Below are 18747 nucleotides of genomic sequence, written 5' to 3' on the forward strand. Positions count from 1 at the left end.
CCATTTTAGAAAACAGGAAGTTTGGTGGAATAGCTCAGAGAGGCTCTTTTGCATACATAACAACAAGTGTTTTACCTCTTCCTGTACTGGAAAACAACATGAGACTTGTATTTCTTTGCTGTACAGAGGTGCCTGGCTCTTCTACTGACCACATATGCTATTACTCAGTTGGTATTGCCTGATGAAGCGGGATCAAACATGTGGAACGCTTTGCATTGTCCCCTGGACTATGGAAATAAACTTGTTCTATTTGAAAAACACATTGGCAATTTTGTGTCTGCTGGGAGGAGGTAAGTCCACCACTGCCTCCTCATGTTTTAAACTTTTTAGAAACTTTTATCCTTTTGGTGCCTCTGTATCCATACTACGCTACAACAGGACATTACAACTGTGGTACAGTTATTAAACTACAAGAAAAGGCACAGAACATTTATATACTATATATACAATATATACTTTTCTCCTTGATGACTCAAAGCACCAGAGCTGCAGCCACAAGGACATGCTCTATAGGCAGTATCAGTATTGGGGAGTCTTGCCCAATGTCTCCTTACTGAATAGGTGCTAGCTTACTGAACAGGAAGAGTCAATATTCAAACCACTATCCAGCCACCACACCCTCCAGCACTACAAACTGATATAGGTTGTACAGTGACGTGAATCGCTCTGTGTACCCTGAACATTTTTACGATGTCAGTGCCGCGTACATTTACGAAATAAATTATTCAGCCTGTTGACAAGGAGTTTTCTGTGATGGGTAATCCTTAGTGTTCCTAATTGCTCATCATTAAAATGGAATTCACGTGTTGCCCACACTCCACCCCAGTGGGACGTTATGAGTAATTGGTTTTCAAATCAGAAGCAAAAACAAGAAAAAGAGTTTCATCTTATTTGTCGGTTAGAGCTGTCAAGCATCATCAGTTTACAATAAATCATTTTACAGTCCGTGTCAGATCCGTATTGTGCCTATTATTCCACATTCATCTCCGCAGTTGGTTTTTATAAGTAGATCCCCAAGCGTGGGCCTTTGGGCCTCTCGCTGCCACTGGTCTCATTAGTTACAGATCTCATCCGATATTCTCTCCATTAAACATATTTCTGCCAGGAAAATTTAGACGTATTTTGGAAATTTAAACTACCCATCCTTGCCTCAGGTCCTGAATTAATAGCAACTAAACTTGGTGTACAAAAAAAAATTATAATGAGCAATCTTAAGAAGCTTAAAAGAAACATGAGCTGAATAAAATAATAGCAGATTTACTTACCTGGGGCTTCCTCCAGCCCCTAGAAGCCTCTGTGTTCCTCACCGCAGCTCCGCTCTCAGGCAGTCTCATACTGTACCTATATATAGACTCATACTGTACCTATAGAGCTTTTAGCCAGCAACAATAGAAAGCTTTTCAGAGGTCTCTGATGATAGCCTGTGTGAAAAAATGCTTTGTTTATAAGCTTTTGTGTCAGTGTCAGGGCTAGAGCTGTATCATGTAGATAGGTTCCACTTCTCTGTCACTACTCATAGAGGAATGATTTTCACAGATCACATGAGAACAGATAAAGGAATTTTTAGATACAGAGAAGGATCGGAAGAGAAGTACCTGTACTTTTTACTCACTTGGATGCTTCCCCACCCCCATTCAGAATTAGCTCATCCTGTCTGTAAACTCTGTTTACACTGCAGGAGACAGAGAGCAAGAAAGAGATACAGCAACACACAGAGCTGCAGATGATGAGTTATGTACACACTATTTGAAGCTATATTTCTGCTTTCTATCACTCTGAACACATTTTACTCACAGGACTACAACCGGTGAACATTTCTTCTGTATGCTGGATGTGCCATAGTAATGCCCACAGTGAAAACTGTTCTCTGTAAATGTCATATTTTCTTCACATAAAAAAATGAAAAGATATAAAAACAGTTTTTGTATTGCTATTTGCTAGTAAATACTGGAAATATATGTGGCATTTAGAATTTTAGTTAACTTTAATAGTTGTCCTTTAAAGAGAACCCGAGGTGGGTTTAAAGAATATTATCTGCATACAGAGGATGGATCTGCCTATACAGCCCAGCCTCTGTTGCTATCCCAAACCCCCCTAAGATCCCCCTGCACTCTGCAATCCTTCATAAATCACAGCCACGTTGCTGACAAACAGCTTGTCAGAGCTGGCTGTGTTTATCTCTATAGTGTCAGTCTGCTGCTCTCCCCGCCTCCTGCAGAACTCCAGTCCCCGCCTCCATCCCTTCCCTCCCTGCTGATTGGAGGGAAGGGACAGGGGCAGGGACCGGAGTTATGCAGGAGGCGGGGGAGCAGCTGAGACTGACACTACAGATCTAAACACAGCCTCACAGCACTGCTGTGATTTATGAGGGATTGCAGAGTGCAGGGGGACCTTAGTGGGGTTTGGGATAGCAACAGAGGCTGGGCTGTATAGGCAGATCCATCCTCACTATGCAGATCACATTCTTTAAACACACCTCAGGTTCTCTTTAAGGAAGATGAAATAATATATAATCATGGAAACTGATTAAAAAAAAAGTCAAGTGAAGCGAGCCTGTCCCCAGGTATTACGTGGCAGCCTGTTCCCCAGCTAGAGTGATGTTACCCTTAAGCTGGCCATACACTCAATCTATGGCCATATCAACCATTAGATAGCTCTGATCAGAGAGGGATCTATTGCCTGCTCAAAAGCTACTTTGCAATTTCCAATAGCATGAAATCTATTGGAAAACATCCTTCTGGACCTCCTTAGTTTAAAATTCCTAACCCCCGCTCTACGTTTTAAAGTGTCACCTTTCCGCCGTCACAACTGTCTTCAGTCTCTGTTGTCACAGAGAGCGCCGGTAACATGTGACTCGGCAAATGCTGTGAAGTCACACGTGCTCTGGTGTCACACGGTACAGGCGCTCATGGTGACGGCGATGGCCAGGAGTCACACAGGCAAATGGGTGACTCAGAGACACAGAGCAGGGACACTTTACACTTGGGGGGACATCAGCCAGGGGTTGTCCGTCATTGTGATATCGAATGCTGTTACCCCATGCGTTACTGCCGTGCATGTGATCGAGCCTTCACTCATGGCCATCTGGCTTCGGGGTGAAAGGTGAACTTCCTCCTCTATGAATAGGAATTGGCTGCTGTGCTCAGACAAAATTACAAAACCTTTTTAAGGCAAGGTGGATTAGGAGGTTCTACCTTGGGGCATGTTTATTTTTAGTTTTAATGCCACATTAGGTTCTTTTCACCTTCCCTCAACTAAAAACATATTAATGGGGTAATAAGAGAACCTCAAGTAAAAAAGACAGATCCTGTCAAATCATGCTCTGTCTTAATGATACAGGACGGCGGGGGGGGGGGGGGGGGGGGGGGCGTGCTGCTGCTTTAGGATTACATACTTACCTGATCCAAGATTATAAATCCAGACAGGTGTATGTTTCGCCGCCGTCGGAAATGCAGCCATGGCGGGTTCTTCTTCAAATCTCTGCTGATGCTCTGGTCACCCCCATCTGCATTGCTGCAGCTTTCCCCCAGATTGGCAGACGTAAGTATTTAGCACTGAGACCCTCCCGATCCTGCAGCATTAAGAGAGGCCCTGAATGACAGGCTCTGTCTTTATACTTTAGGTGGTTTTTAAGATTTTCTTCATAAAGTAACCTATTTTTACAACTATAAGACGCTCCTGACCATAAGACGCACCTAGGTTTAGAGGACAAAAACCAGGAGAAAAAAAAATATACTAAACGTGATGAATCCCTTTGTTCCTCATGCCCCCTCGTACCTCTTCTGTCTCCTTGTGTCCTCACCTGTTCTCCTTGTGTCCTCCATGCGTCCTCCTCTATGCCCCTTCGTGTCCCCGTGTCCTTTGTTTGTGCCCCTGTGTCCTCCTCTGCATGGGCACAGTACAGGGAGTCCCCGACATTGCTGCGGGTTGGAGGTTTATATTGGCAGGAGTTCACAAGTCAGGAACTCCCTGCATTTGGACTATAAGATGCAGTGACTCCTCCGCCCCCCCCCCCCCCCCCCCCAACACACACACACACTTTTTGAGGAGAAAAATTAATTCTTATAGTCAAAAAATACAGTATATTGTTAATTATTATTATTATTATTATAAAGTACTAGTATACTTAGCCCGTTTAAAAACGCATGCAAACGCACACGCCGCGCACGCACCCGCCCACCTCGCTCGCCCGTCCAGCTCCCTGGTCCCAGCTGTCCATTACTGCGCACATGCGCAGTAACAAAAATCCTGGGACACATTGACAAAACTGCTGGACGCAGCGACACTTAGCTTTTATTAGGTAGGATTAATGTAGCTCTGACATCTGCTGCAGCACTTTATATAATATGTTAATATGTTTTCATGCCACTTACTGTCCCTCAGAGGAGCTCACAATTGAATCCCTTCCATGTCAAAGTGTTGGGTGCCTTGACACCTTAAAAAGTAAGCACAGAGGCAACGAGAGCCCAAATAGCGCAATATGTTTTAAAAGAGGGGAATAATGTGTTATGACAAGATTTTACTCAGGTGGGTTGCATTAGGGCCAACCGACCACTTAAAGGAGATGAAGATGTAAGACCCGACTCCACTCGGGGTGTCCAACCTGGACTGGATGCGGTCACTCTGTTGGTAAAAAGAAAGTGGCTTTCACAATGGTGTACACCATATGAGGCCAGGTGTACTTCTCCAACCAGGAGTGGGTGGGGGCTATTTATATGCACAAAGGGGGTAATGAGAGGTGCTCATTACTTTGGCTTTTTAACCCTTCGGCACTGTAATTGGCCTGAGGAAGTGGGCTCCGACCCATGAAACGCATTGCCTGTGCTAATAAAATTGTATTGTCTTACGAGACTGTCATTACTGAGGTAAGCCACCTCCTCCCTTTTCCTTTTATGTGTTTTTAACTCAGTTTCATTGATTTCTGTGTTCCTCTTACCCTCTTTGTTTAATCCCTACCATAGTCATAATGTCCCAGTCTCAAGTCATGATGGGAGGAACCAATTAACTTGCCAGTATGTATCTGAAATGTCGGAGTATCCCGGAGAAAGCCCAGTTAAAACATATGCAAAGACATTTGCAAAACAAACTCTACACAATATTGCTAATGCTGTATTTATCTTTGAAAATGTTGGCATTGAAGTCACAGAGCTTTTTAAACATTACCTATACAGTCCACTAGATGTCACCCTTCTCCTTATCAAGTTCTTGCGAAATTATTTTTTTTAATCTTTTTCTCAGCACATGTAGTGTAGTGTGCGGAAAATAACCATGGGCTGGCTGGTGTCAGGAATGGAGTAGATATTAATTACCATAATACACTTTTATTTTTTATAGACATTAATGCAGTTTTACAGGTTAATTTTACCTCTATAAATTACATTTCTGTAAACAGTCAGATCAGGCGTGTCAAACTGGTGTTTTCAGGCCACCTGCTAATATTTTCATTTTCTGGCTGTTGGTTTAAGAATTTCAGTTCTTTGAGGTCGCAGTTTGCAGATTAATCATCCAAGCAGTAATATAATAAAGAGCATTATAAACTGAAGTTTTGCAGTGCGCGCTAATAATCTAATCCACAAAAGCAGCAGCTATATGAAGTGCTATTTATTTTTGCAAAGTAGTTCCAAAAACACTTATTTTTTTCAGTTAGGTTGTTCAGGCCTGCCGCCTTAGCATCACAAAGGAGGTTAATTTGTTCTTTTATGGAAATATACCGGTAATTTGCTTTGAACTCTCTTTTTAGCGTAACTCCTATGGGACGGTATTGCTTTCATTTGGGTGGGTGAACTAAGCGCTTGGCAGGCAGTTCAGCATCCCGTCTGCCGCCCACAAGTGCCATTTGGGTGCAATTAAAATGCATCCAAATGGCATTGTTTCTAACACCACCAGGCTCGGATTTACATCACAGGAGCCTATAGGCACAGATGTCCTGACATCTTAGACTTCTCCCTCCATGGACCTACGAGCCCCCACCAAATCGCGACCCAAATGTGCTGGCTGGCCCAGCTGTCAACTCTCCCCTACTTCCCTTGCCTGGTGTAGGTAGCTACAGGTGCCCCTTAGTATTAAATAGCCAGAGGTACCCTTAGTATTAAGTAGCTAGAGGTCCCTCCAAGCATTAGGTAGCTAGAAGAAGCTCAGTATCTAGTGGTGCCCCCTATTGAAGGGAAATATCATCAGTGGAATGTCGAGAGCTTGGTGAGTAACCTCTCATTTACACTGTCATCAAGACTCTGTATAGGGAAGGAGGGAGGGAGCCCTTGGGGAGGGAAGTGAGCCACCTTTCCATCATCAGGCCCCTGTAGGCACGTGTCTACAGTGCCTTATGGTAAATCCGGACCTGAAACCACCGTTGTCAGTGTTTGGCACCCTGTGGCAGGGCTGGATTTACCAATAGTCACTGTAGGCTAGTGCCTACAGGCGGCCCATGTGTGAAAGGTAGTTCACTGGTTGCTCCAAGTGCTCCCCTTCTCTTCTTCCCTACCTCTATATCGTTCCTTGAAAGGTTTGACACCCCAACACCTTCAGAACAGCCTCAATCTAGGTGGACTGACAGATCACAACTTAGGCCTTGAATCCATGGTCCTTAAATATAACCACGATGTCTCAGCCGCTTTTGACGCCATAGCTCCCTTAAAGATTAAACGTTCCGCACCATTACATCACGCTCGCTGGTTTGACAACTCTATAAAGGAACTAAAGAAACAGGGACGCAGACTGGAACGAAGGTGGCGCAAACATCAGTCTCCTGATGACAAACTTTCCCTAATTGCTCACCTGAAAAAATATCAAACGATGATTAACAAAAAGAAGTCCTTATTCCTGTCTCACGAAATTGCAAATGCAGCCAACAGACCTGCCCAACTCTTCCGCACGGTTGACAGTCTCTGCAATCCATCTTGCAGGAAATCCAGCATCAGACCTTCACAGGAACTGTGCGAGAAATTTGCCCACTTCTTCTCAGACAAAGTCTCCTCCATACGATCTGCCATTCAATTCACAGCCCCAGAAACCCATGCAGAGCCATATAACAGGTGCAAAAATAGCCTACCACCATGGTCTGACTTTAAGGTAATCACTGAAAAAGACATCTTGGATATCCTCTCAAACCTTCGCCAGACTACCTGCGATCTGGCCCCTGGCCCCACTAAGTTCATGTTGAAATGCCCTGAACTATTTACACCGGCATTCCACAAAATAGTGCTCAAGGCCGCAGGATTTGCGCCCGCCCACTTGCGAGCTTCGTCAGGATGGTACACAAGTGTGGTCCACATACTGCAACGGATCTCACAGATCCAATGCAGACTGACAAGTATAAATGGCTTCTATATATAAAATAGGAGCTGTTCACTGTCAGCTTTGTGATGAGCGGAGTACGGACATAAAATGTCAGTTTTCAGCTCAAGTGGGAATACGGCCTTAGCCGATCATATGAAAGAGACCTTAGTGTGGCCAGGTTGAAATAATTTTTTTTAGATATTTTCATTAAATTCTCCATTTATTGTACATAAACCACTGTACAAACCATCTGCTGTGACCCTTGATACCTGTGTCAATAAATTCTAGATGGTCCTCAGCTGAGGCAGCCAGTCGTGGCCGTCTCAGGAAGGACTCTATCTTGGGTATGACGGCCCCAATGTGTCTCCAAGAGATCCCAAGTGGCAGGTCATTTCTTTATAGCCCATTGTTCCTCCAATCACCCTGCTCGCTCTAAACTGATTCTTTCTGAACCATGCCGTCATCCCTTTTCCAAAGCAACAGAATGCATCGGTGACCTGTAAGAATTTAATCCAGATCCCTTTGAGTGACAATAATACTGCGTGGGTGCGCATCTTAAAGTTAACTCGAGGTAAGAGTGATATGGAGGCTGCCATATTTATTTTATTTTAAACAATACCAGTTGCCTGGCAGTGCTGTTGATCTTCTGGCATCTGTAGTGTCTTCAGTAACAAACCCTGAAACATGCATGTGGCTAATCCAGTCAGACTTCAGTCAGAGCACCTATTCCGCATGATTGGTCAGGGTCTATGACTAAAAGTATAGAGACACAGGATCAGGGGACAGTCAGGGAACTTGTATTGTCAGCTGTCACTGTCTAATTCTGGGCTAATATGTAAACACAGGAGGTTAACCCTTTCTGTGCTCCCAGCAAACCAGGAAGTGACTACACTGCAGCATCTCTGTAGGAGCTCTATACGCTGTAACAAGGAAATATTTTTCTTTAATGATTATCATGCCATTGCTTATCTTTTAGAGTAGAGAGGAAATTCTGAGTTCAAGTCCTCTTTTAGTGAAGAAAGCAGGAGTGAATGGGAGAGAGAGCAATGGAAATTCTGCAGCACAAATATTGACTCTCCGAAAAAGAGATTTTACTGATGTCCTTTTGTCCCAGACAGTTTTTCAGCCACAAAAGGAGAACTTTTGATAATACATAGCCTAAGCATAACCTTACCTCCTGCCCTGACCACGCCTGTATTATGTACTGTAAGTGCAAGAATGAACTATTTCCAATTTGCATTAATATTGCTTTTACTCGCTACGTCTAAAAAATGAGGGCAAAAAAAACATTGCACCTCTATTTCCTCTTCCTATATCTTTGCGGCAGAAGGGAAAGCAGAAGCTGGGGAAGGGATGAGAAGACTGGTTGCTTGTTATCAAATTACCGGCGCTCAGAACAGCAGACTTTATAAACGCTCTTATTGAGAAAGGAAGTATTTTCTTGCAGTGGACTTCCCGATAACAAATTACAATTCAAGAATTCTTCAGATAGCCATTTGTAACCTTAAAGGGACACTTAAGTCAAACAAAAAAAATGAGTTTTACTCACCTAGGGCTTCCAATAGCCCCCTGCAGCTGTCCGGTGCCCTCGCCGTCTCCCTCCGATCCTCCTGGCCCCGCCGGCAGCCACTTCCTGTTTCGGTGACAGGAGCTGACAGGCTGGGGACACAAGTGATTCTTCGTGTTCCCAGACACATTAGCGCCCTCTATGTTGCTATATGGTATATGATATATGCTATAGCAGCATAGATGGCGCTATTGTGTCTGGGAACGCGAAGAATCACTCGTGTCCCCAGCCTGTCAGCCCCTGTTATCCGAAACAAGAAGTGGCTGCCGGCGGGGCCAGGAGGATCGGAGGGAGACGGCGAGGGCACCGGACAGCTGCAGGGGGCTATTGGAAGCCCCAGGTGAGTAAAACTCATTTTTTTTGTTTGACTCAAGTGTCCCTTTAACCACTTCCCGACCGCCGTATGTACAATTGGCGGCCGGGAAGTGCACCCCGCAAGGACCGCCGTATTGACAATTGGCGGCGGTCCTTGTAGGGGCATGGGCGGAGCGATCGCGTCATCAGTGACGCGATCCTCCGCCTCCGCCTGGCGCCGCTCACCCGCCGCAACATCCCGCCGGCCATACGGAAGCGCCGGCGGGATGTTAACCCCGCGATCGCCGCATACAAAGTGTATAATACACTTTGTAATGTTTACAAAGTGTATTATACAGGCTGCCTCCTGCCCTGGTGGTCCCAGTGTCCGAGGGACCACCAGGGCAGGCTGCAGCCACCCTAGTCTGCACCAAGCACACTGATTTTTCCCCCCCCCCCCTGCCCCAGATCGCCCACAGCACCCATCAGACCCCCCCCTGCCCACCCCCCAGACCCCTGTTTGCACCCAATCACCCCCCTAATCACCCATCAATCACTCCCTGTCACTATCTGTCAACGCTATTTTTTTTTTTATCCCCCACCCTGCTCCCTGCCCCCTCCTGATCACCCCCCACCCCTCAGATTCTCCCCAGACCCCCCCCAGACCACCCCCCCTGTTTACTGTATGCATCTATCCCCCTGATCACCTGTCAATCACCTGTCAATCACCTGTCAATCACCCATCAATCACCCGTCAATCACCCCCTGTCACTGCCACCCATCAGCCAGCCCCTAACCTGCCCCTTGCGGGCAATCTGATCACCCCCCCACACCAATAGATCGCCCGCAGATCCGACATCAGATCACCTCCCAAATCCATTGTTTACATCTATTCTCTCCTCTAAACACACACTAATTACCCATCAATCACCCATCAATCACCCCCTATCACCACCTGTCACTTTTACCTATCAGATCAGACCCTAATCTGCCCCTTGCGGGCACCCAATCACCCGCCCACACGCTCAGATTGCCCTCTGACCCCCCCTTATCAATTCACCAGTGCATTAATTACATCTGTTCTTCCCTGTAATAACCCACTGATCACCTGTCAATCACCTGCCAATCACCTATCACCCATCAATCACCCCCTGTCACTGCCACCCATCAATCAGCCCCTAACCTGCCCCTTGCGGGCAATCTGATCACCCACCCACACCATTAGATCGCCCGCAAACCCGCCGTCAGATTACCTCCCAAATGTATTGTTTACATCTGTTATCTTCTCTAAACACCCACTAATTACCCATCAATCACCCATCAATCACCCCCTATCACCACCTGTCACTGTTACCTATCAGATCAGACCCTAATCTGCCCCTTGCGGGCACCCAATCACCCGCCCACACGCTCAGATTGCCCTCAGACCCCCCCCCTTATCAATTCGCCAGTGCATTAATTACATCTGTCCTTCCCTGTAATAACCCACTGACCACCTGTCAATCACCTGCCAATCACCTATCACCCATCAATCACCCCGTCACTGCCACCCAACAATCAGCCCCTAACCTGCCCCTTGCGGGCAATCTGATCACCCACCCACACCAATAGATCGCCCGCAGATCCGACATCAGATCACCACCAAAGCGCAGCGTTTACATCTATTCTCTCCTCTAAACACCCACTAATTACCCATCAATCACCCCCTATCACCACCTGTCACTGTTACCCATCAGATCAGACCCTAATCTGCCCCTTGCGGGCACCCAATCGCCCGCCTACACGCTCAGATTGCCCTCAGACCCCCCCTTATCAATTCGCCAGTGCAATATTTACATCTGTTCTCCCCTGTAATAACCCACTGATTACCTGTCAATCACCTATCAATCACCCATCAATCACCCCCTGTCACTGCCACCCATCAATCACCCCCTGTCACTTCCACCCATCAATCACCCGCTGTCACTGCCACCCATCAATCAGCCCCTAACCTGCCCCTTGCGGGCAAACTGATCACCCACCCACACCAATAGATCGCCCGCAGATCCGACATCAGATCACCACCCAAGCGCAGTGTTTCCATCTATTCTCTACCCTAAACACCCACTAATTACCCATCAATCACCCCCTGTCACTGCTACCTATCAGATTAGACCCCTATCTGCCCCTAGGGCACTCAATCACCCGCCCACACCCTCAGAATGCCCTCAGACCCCAGCCCTGATCACCTCGCCAGTGCATTGCTTGCATCTATTCCCCCCCTCTAATCACACCTTGAGACACCCATCAATCACCTCCTGTCACCCCCTAGCACACCTACCCATCAGATCAGGCCCCAATTTGCCCCGTGTGGGCTCCTGATCACTCGGCCAATCCCTCAGATCCCCCTCAGACCCCCTTCCGATCACCTCCCCAGTGCATTGATTGCATCTATTTTCCCCTCTAACCACCCCCTGAGACACCCATCAATCACCTCCTGTCACCCCCCTAGCACTCCTATCCATCAGATCAGGCCCAATACAACCTGTCATCTAAAAGGCCACCCTGCTTATGACCGGTTCCACAAAATTCGCCCCCTCATAGACCACCTGTCATCAAAATTTGCAGATGCTTATACCCCTGAACAGTCATTTTGAGACATTTGGTTTCCAGACTACTCACGGTTTTGGGCCTGTAAAATGCCAGAGCGGTATAGGAACCCCACAAGTGACCCCATTTTAGAAAAAAAGACACCCCAAGGTATTCTGTTAGGTGTATGACGAGTTCATAGAAGATTTTATTTTTTGTCAAAAGTTAGCGGAAATTAATTTTTATTGGTTTTTTTCCACAAAGTGTCATTTTTCACTAACTTGTGACAAAAAATAAAATCTTCTATGAACTCGCCATACACCTAACGGAATACCTTGGGGTGTCTTCTTTCTAAAATGGGGTCACTTGTGGGGTTCCTATACTGCCCTGGCATTTTAGGGGCCCTAAACCGCGAGGAGTAGTCTAGAAAACAAATGCTTCAAAATGACCTGTGAATAGGACGTTGGGCCCCTTAGCGCACCTAGGCTGCAAAAAATTGTCACACATGTGGTACCGCTGTACTCAGGAAAAGTAGTATAATGTGTTTTGGGGTGTATTTTTACACATACCCATGCTGGATGGGAGAAATTTCTATGTAAATGGACAATTGTGTGTAAAAAAATCAAACAATTGTCATTTACAGAGATATTTCTCCCACTTAGCATGGGTATGTGTAAAAATACACCCCAAAACGCATTATACTACTTCTCCTGAGTACGGCGGTACCACATGTGTGACACTTTTTTACACCCTAAGTACGCTAAGGGGCCCAAAGTCCAATGAGTACCTTTAGGATTTCACAGGTCATTTTGCGACATTTGGTTTCAAGACTACTCCTCACGGTTTAGGGCCCCTAAAATGCCACGGCAGTATAGGAACCCCACAAATGACCCCATTCTAGAAAGAAGACACCCAAAGGTATTCCGTACGGAGTATGGTGAGTTCATAGAAGATTTTATTTTTTGTCACAAGTTAGCGGAAAATGACACTTTGTGAAAAAAAACTATTAAAATCAATTTCCGCTAACTTTTGACAAAAAAATAAAATCTTCTATGAACTCACTATACTCCTAACGGAATACCTTGGGGTGTCTTCTTTCTAAAATGGGGTCATTTGTGGGGTTCCTATACTGCCCTGGCATTTTAGGGGCCCTAAACCGTGAGGAGTAGTCTTGAAACGAAAATGACCTGTGAAATCCTAAAGGTACTCATTGCACTTTGGGCCCCTTAGTGCAGTTAGGGTGCAAAAAAGTGCCACACATGTGGTATCGCCGTACTCGGGAGAAGTAGTATAATGTGTTTTGGGGTGTATTTTTACACATACCCATGCTGGGTGGGAGAAATACCTCTGTAAATGACAATCTTTTGATTTTTTTACACACAATTGTCCATTTACAGAGGTATTTCTCCCACCCAGCATGGGTATGTGTAAAAATACACCCCAAAACACATTGTACTACTTCTCCCGAGTACGGCAATACCACATGTGTGGCACTTTTTTGCACCCTAACTGCGCTAAAGGGCCCAAAGTCCAATGAGTACCTTTAGAATTTCACAGGTCATTTTGAGAAATTTCGTTTCAAGACTACTCCTCACGGTTTAGGGCCCCTAAAATGCCAGGGCAGTATAGGAACCCCACAAATGACCCCATTTTAGAAAGAAGACACCCCAAGGTATTCCGTTAGGAGTATGGTGAGTTCATAGAAGATTTTATTTTTTGTCAAAAGTTAGCGGAAAATGACACTTTGTGAAAAAACACAATTAAAATCAATTTCCGCTAACTTTTGACAAAAAAATAAAATCTTCTATGAACTCACTATACTCCTAACGGAATACCTTGGGGTGTCTTCTTTCTAAAATGGGGTCATTTGTGGGGTTCCTATACTGCCCTGGCATTTTAGGGGCCCTAAACCGTGAGGAGTAGTCTTGAAACGAAATTTCTCAAAATGACCTGTGAAATTCTAAAGGTACTCATTGGACTTTGGGCCCTTTAGCGCAGTTAGGGTGCAAAAAAGTGCCACACATGTGGTATCGCCGTACTCAGGAGAAGTAGTATAATGTGTTTTGTGGTGTATTTTTACACATACCCATGCTGAGTGGGAGAAAGATCTCTGTAAATGGACAATTGTGTGTAAAAAAAATTAACAAATTGTCATTTACAGAGATATTTCTCCCACCCAGCATGGGTATGTGTAAAAATACACCCCAAAACACATTATACTACTTCTCCTGAGTACGGCAATACCACATGTGTGGCACTTTTTTGCACCCTAACTGCGCTAAGGGGTCCAAAGTCCAATGAGCACCTTCAGGCTTTACAGGGGTGCTTACAATTTAGCACCCCCCAAAATGTCAGGACAGTAAACACACCCCACAAATGACCTCATTTTGGAAAGTAGACACTTCAAGGTATTCAGAGAGGAGCATGGTGAGTCCGTGGCAGATTTCATTTTTTTTTGTCGCAAGTTAGAAGAAATGGAAACTTTTTTTTTTTTTTTTTTTTTTTTTCACAAAGTGTCATTTTCCGCTTACTTGTGACAAAAAATAATATCTTCTATGAACTCACTATGCCTCTCAGTGAATACTTTGGGATGTCTTCTTTCCAAAATGGGGTCATTTGGGGGGTATTTATACTATCCTGGAATTCTAGCCCCTCATGAAACATGACAGAGGGTCAGAAAAGTCAGAGATGCTTGAAAATGGGAAAATTCACTTTTTGCACCATAGTTTGTAAACGCTATAACTTTTACCCAAACCAATAAGTATACACTGAATGGGTTTTTTTTTATCAAAAACATGTTTGTCCACATTTTTCGCGCTGCATGTATACAGAAATTTTACTTTATTTGAAAACTGTCAGCACAGAAAGTTAAAAAAATCATTTTTTTGCCAAAATTCATGTCTTTTTTGCTGAATATAATAAAAAGTAAAAATCGCAGGAGCAATCAAATAGCACTAAAAGAAAGCTTTATTAGTGACAAGAAAAGGAGCCAAAATTCATTTAGGTGGTAGGTTGTATGAGCGAGCAATAAACCGTGAAAGCTGCAGTGGTCTGAATGGAAAAAAAGTGGCCGGTCCTTAAGGGGTAGAAAGCCCTAGGTCCTCAAGTGGTTAAATAATAGCTGGTAGCAGACAATGAGGTGCATGCACTGTGCTGCAGATGTAAGTGCAACGTGAAATCATGTTTAGTAACTGATTTTTTTCTCCTTCCATTCCAGTTTTATTCTTTAATAAATGGGGCTTTCAAACTTGTAGGTGAACTCTATTGAAACACATTTATTACGCCTTTGTTAAATGTGGAGTACAGTAAGTAAGACTGCATTTGGATTGCTACAGATTATGGAAAACGCGTACATCAAAAAAGGGCTCCAGGAAATTTGGGTGTTCAGAAAAGCCAAGTAGAATATCAGTAAATTTACGGATATTCTACTGTTAAAGTGGAAAAGACGATAGTAAAATATCAGCATTAAAGAGGAACTCCAGTGAAAATAATGTAATAAAAAAAGTGCTTCATTTTTACAATAATTATGTATAAATGATTTAGTCAGAGTTTGCTCATTGTAAAATCTTTCCTCTCCCAGATTCACATTCTGACATGTATTACATGGTGACATTGTTACTATGGGCAGGTTATGTAGCTGTTTCTAGCTGCTCTGGCTGTTACAGACAGCTGTAAACAGCCATTTCCTGTCTGTGAACATTGTTACATTGTGGCAGTTTGCCCAGAGTACCGCGGTACTCAGAGCTTCTTGTGGGAGGGGTTTCACCACAATATCAGTCATACAGCGCCCCCTGATGGTCTGTTTGTGAAATGCAATAGATTTGTCATGTAAAAGGGGGTATCAGCTACTGATTGGGATAAAGTTAAAATTATTGGTCGGAGTTTCTCTTTAAAGAAAATCTGTTATGAAAAAACCCTACCTGGGGGATACTTACCTCTGGAGGGAGAAGATCCTAATGAGGCTTCCCCCTACTGCGATCCAGCGCAGGCGCAGTAGCAACTCTGTTTGCACTCAGGCAAAAATAGCTGAGCCTGATCAGGTCTGCTCTACTGTGCAGGCGCAGGTGACTCATGCCTGTGCAGTAGAGCGGATCCAATCAGACTCAGCTATTTCCACTTGCGCATGGACAGAAAGCCACTATTGCAACTGCACTGGAGCCAGGCAAGGTAAATATTGCCGGCGCTACTTAGCCTGTGCCACAGCCGACAAGCTTGTGGGCTGTGGTTTCGGAGCAGCCAGCGCTGGAACGGAGGGAGAAAGGAAGACTTGGGAAGCCTCATTAGGATCCAGAGGCTTCCCCCTCCTGAGGTAAGTATCCCCACAGAGGAAGTTTTTTATTACATTGTAATATACTGATATTTTACTACTCTTAAACCTAAACCTATTTTCACACTGAACACTCCCACTACCGATGCCTAACCTTAAGCACCCCTTATGGCTAACCTTAACCCTCCCCTTCATGGCTAACCTTAACCACCCACCCCCCACGGCCTACTTTAACCCTCCCTGCCACGGCCCGGCACCGCAAATGAAAATTAAAGTGTACCAGAGACAAAATAATAATAAAAAAAAATCATACATACATGGGGCTTCCTTCAATCCCCTCCGGCCTGATTGCTCCCTTGGCACCTTCCTCCACCTCCTCGATCTTCCGTATGGGGTCCCAGTATCTTCGGACAGTCAGGGCCAGTTGACGCATGCGTAGTGCAGCTGCAGAGAGCACCCGGCGATGGGAGTGGGGCAGGCAGGCGCAAGCGGCCAGGCCGTACATATGTGCGGTGAGCCCCAACTGCAGAAAATACCGGGACCCTGTACGGAAGATCGTGGAGGTGGCGCCGAGGGAGCAATCAGGCTGGAGGGGGTTGGAGGAAGCCCCAGGTAAGTATGATTTTTTTTTCTTTCGTCTCTGGTTTCCTTTAAAAAAAAACTAGCAAAAAGGTACATTTTAGTGTGCCGCCATATGGGTACCTATGGCAGCTCCCAAACCTCCACTGATAGTGGACGCCCACATATCCTGTTTCCATGGAAAACACCATCTCTGCTGTTGTTTAGAGTACAGTCTTGAAACTCCTATAGTATTAAACATAACAATCTTTTTTTCATCATAAATCTTTATTTGAAGCAGTTAACATAACAATATAAACATGGAGAATATAAATTGCGTTTAGAAATAACATTTCAACCATACGCGACTAATACATAAATCACTCCTATGAATACCGTCTTAAATCAGTTATTTTATCTAGACCTTGAAAAGGTAATAACTGATTGTACAGACCCAAAAGTTGAGTATCGAAGCAGTGTGCTAATAAAGCCCTCAATACCAATATATAATAGACTTGGTTTGGAGTGGTGAGAATTAAACATAAAACAATAACTATATCAGCCATAACAAGGGCTAACAGTAAGTACCCAGAAACAGAGTTCCTGGGGCTCTGTAATTCGTAAGATCAAACATAACAATCTAAGCATCTCCCTATTGTGTCCTATTTAGCAGTACCTGAACAGCTGATATTCTTTGTTTTGACGGAATTCCAGCAGTTACTTCAGGTGTAAATCAAGCAGCCTGTCTGTAATGGAGCATAAGTGCCTTTGCTGTGCGAGTGCGATGGCTCTGTGTCAGGCGGTAATAATTGCTTAAAGAGACTCCGTAACAAAAATTGCATCCTGTTTTTTATCATTCTACAAGTTCCAAAAAGCTATTCTAATGTGTTCTGGCTAACTGCAGCACTTTATACTATCACCTTCTCTGTAATAAATCAATGTATCTTTCCCCTGTCAGACTTGTCGGCCTGTGTCTGGAAGGCTGCCAAGTTCTTCAGTGTTGTGGTTCTGCTATGAACTCCCCCTCCCAGGCCCCTATATGCTCACTGCCTGTGTGTTATTTAGGATTAGAGCAGCTTCTCTCTTCTCTCTTATCTTTTACAAGCTGGATAAATCCTCCTCTGAGCTGGCTGGGCTTTCACATACTGAGGAATTACATACAGGCAAAGCTGTCTGCACTCTGCAGTAAGAAACAGCCTGACACTTCAGTGCATGAGAACAGGGGAAAAGAAACACACAAATGATCTCTTGAGATTCAAAAGGAATGCTGCATACAGCCTGCTTGTGTATGGATGTATTTTCTATGTGTGGACATACTGTACATCAACCTACTTCCTGTTTTGGTGGCCATTTTGTTTGTTTATAAACAAACTTTTAAAAACTGTTTTTAACCACTTTTAATGCGGCGGGGAGCGGCAAAATTGTGACAGAGGGTAATAGGAGAGGTCCCCTAACGCACTGGTATGTTTACTATTGTGCGATTTTAACAATACAGATTCTCTTTAAGAACAGCAAAGGAGTGAGGAAATATCTACATTACTGGGAATTAATACCCTAGCAATACAGATCACTACAGAGAAAGTGTTGTCATTCTGCTGCCCTGGTAGCTGTTCCTGCAATAGTAGCAGTAGTAGTTCCTCAAAATAGTTTGTGTCAAAGTACTACTTTTTCATATCTTTGACAGGTATCAAAAAGTAGTACTTTGCAGCCCTGCAGGGCTGCTCATGGGGACAGAGATCTGAACGCTGTAAAAACAGAGCAGGAGATTTGGGCACAGCCGGCGCCATAATAGGAATCAGTGAGTAATATGGGCGCCATCGAAAGACGCAGCACAAATTACTATGAAAACACTTTAATTTCGTCCACCAGAAAATAGCTGGAAGCCGAATTACATCTTTCTCCACTATCCAGGGCGGCCTGGAGGGGGAATAGTAATTAGCACCGCAGGGACTTTTGCAGGAGCAGGGTGAGCCATTTATCAGCTTTTCCCTGCACCCTGTGGCTGAATCATATGTATGCCAGAGATCCCACTCTTGGTCTCTTACACGTGACAAGATGTCCAACACTCATTTCTTCTCTGCACACATCTGCTGACCTCTCAGCTACTGCAATGAAGTAACAGCGGTTAGGAGCAGGGGCGTAACTTCAAGGGGCGGGGCAGAGCTGTAAGGGGGCCCCAACTACTACTTCACTCCCTCTAATAAAGGGTCCATCCTTC

This window comes from Hyperolius riggenbachi, chromosome 10 (genome assembly GCF_040937935.1).
Source record: "Hyperolius riggenbachi isolate aHypRig1 chromosome 10, aHypRig1.pri, whole genome shotgun sequence".
Classification (NCBI taxonomy): Eukaryota; Metazoa; Chordata; class Amphibia; order Anura; family Hyperoliidae; genus Hyperolius; species Hyperolius riggenbachi.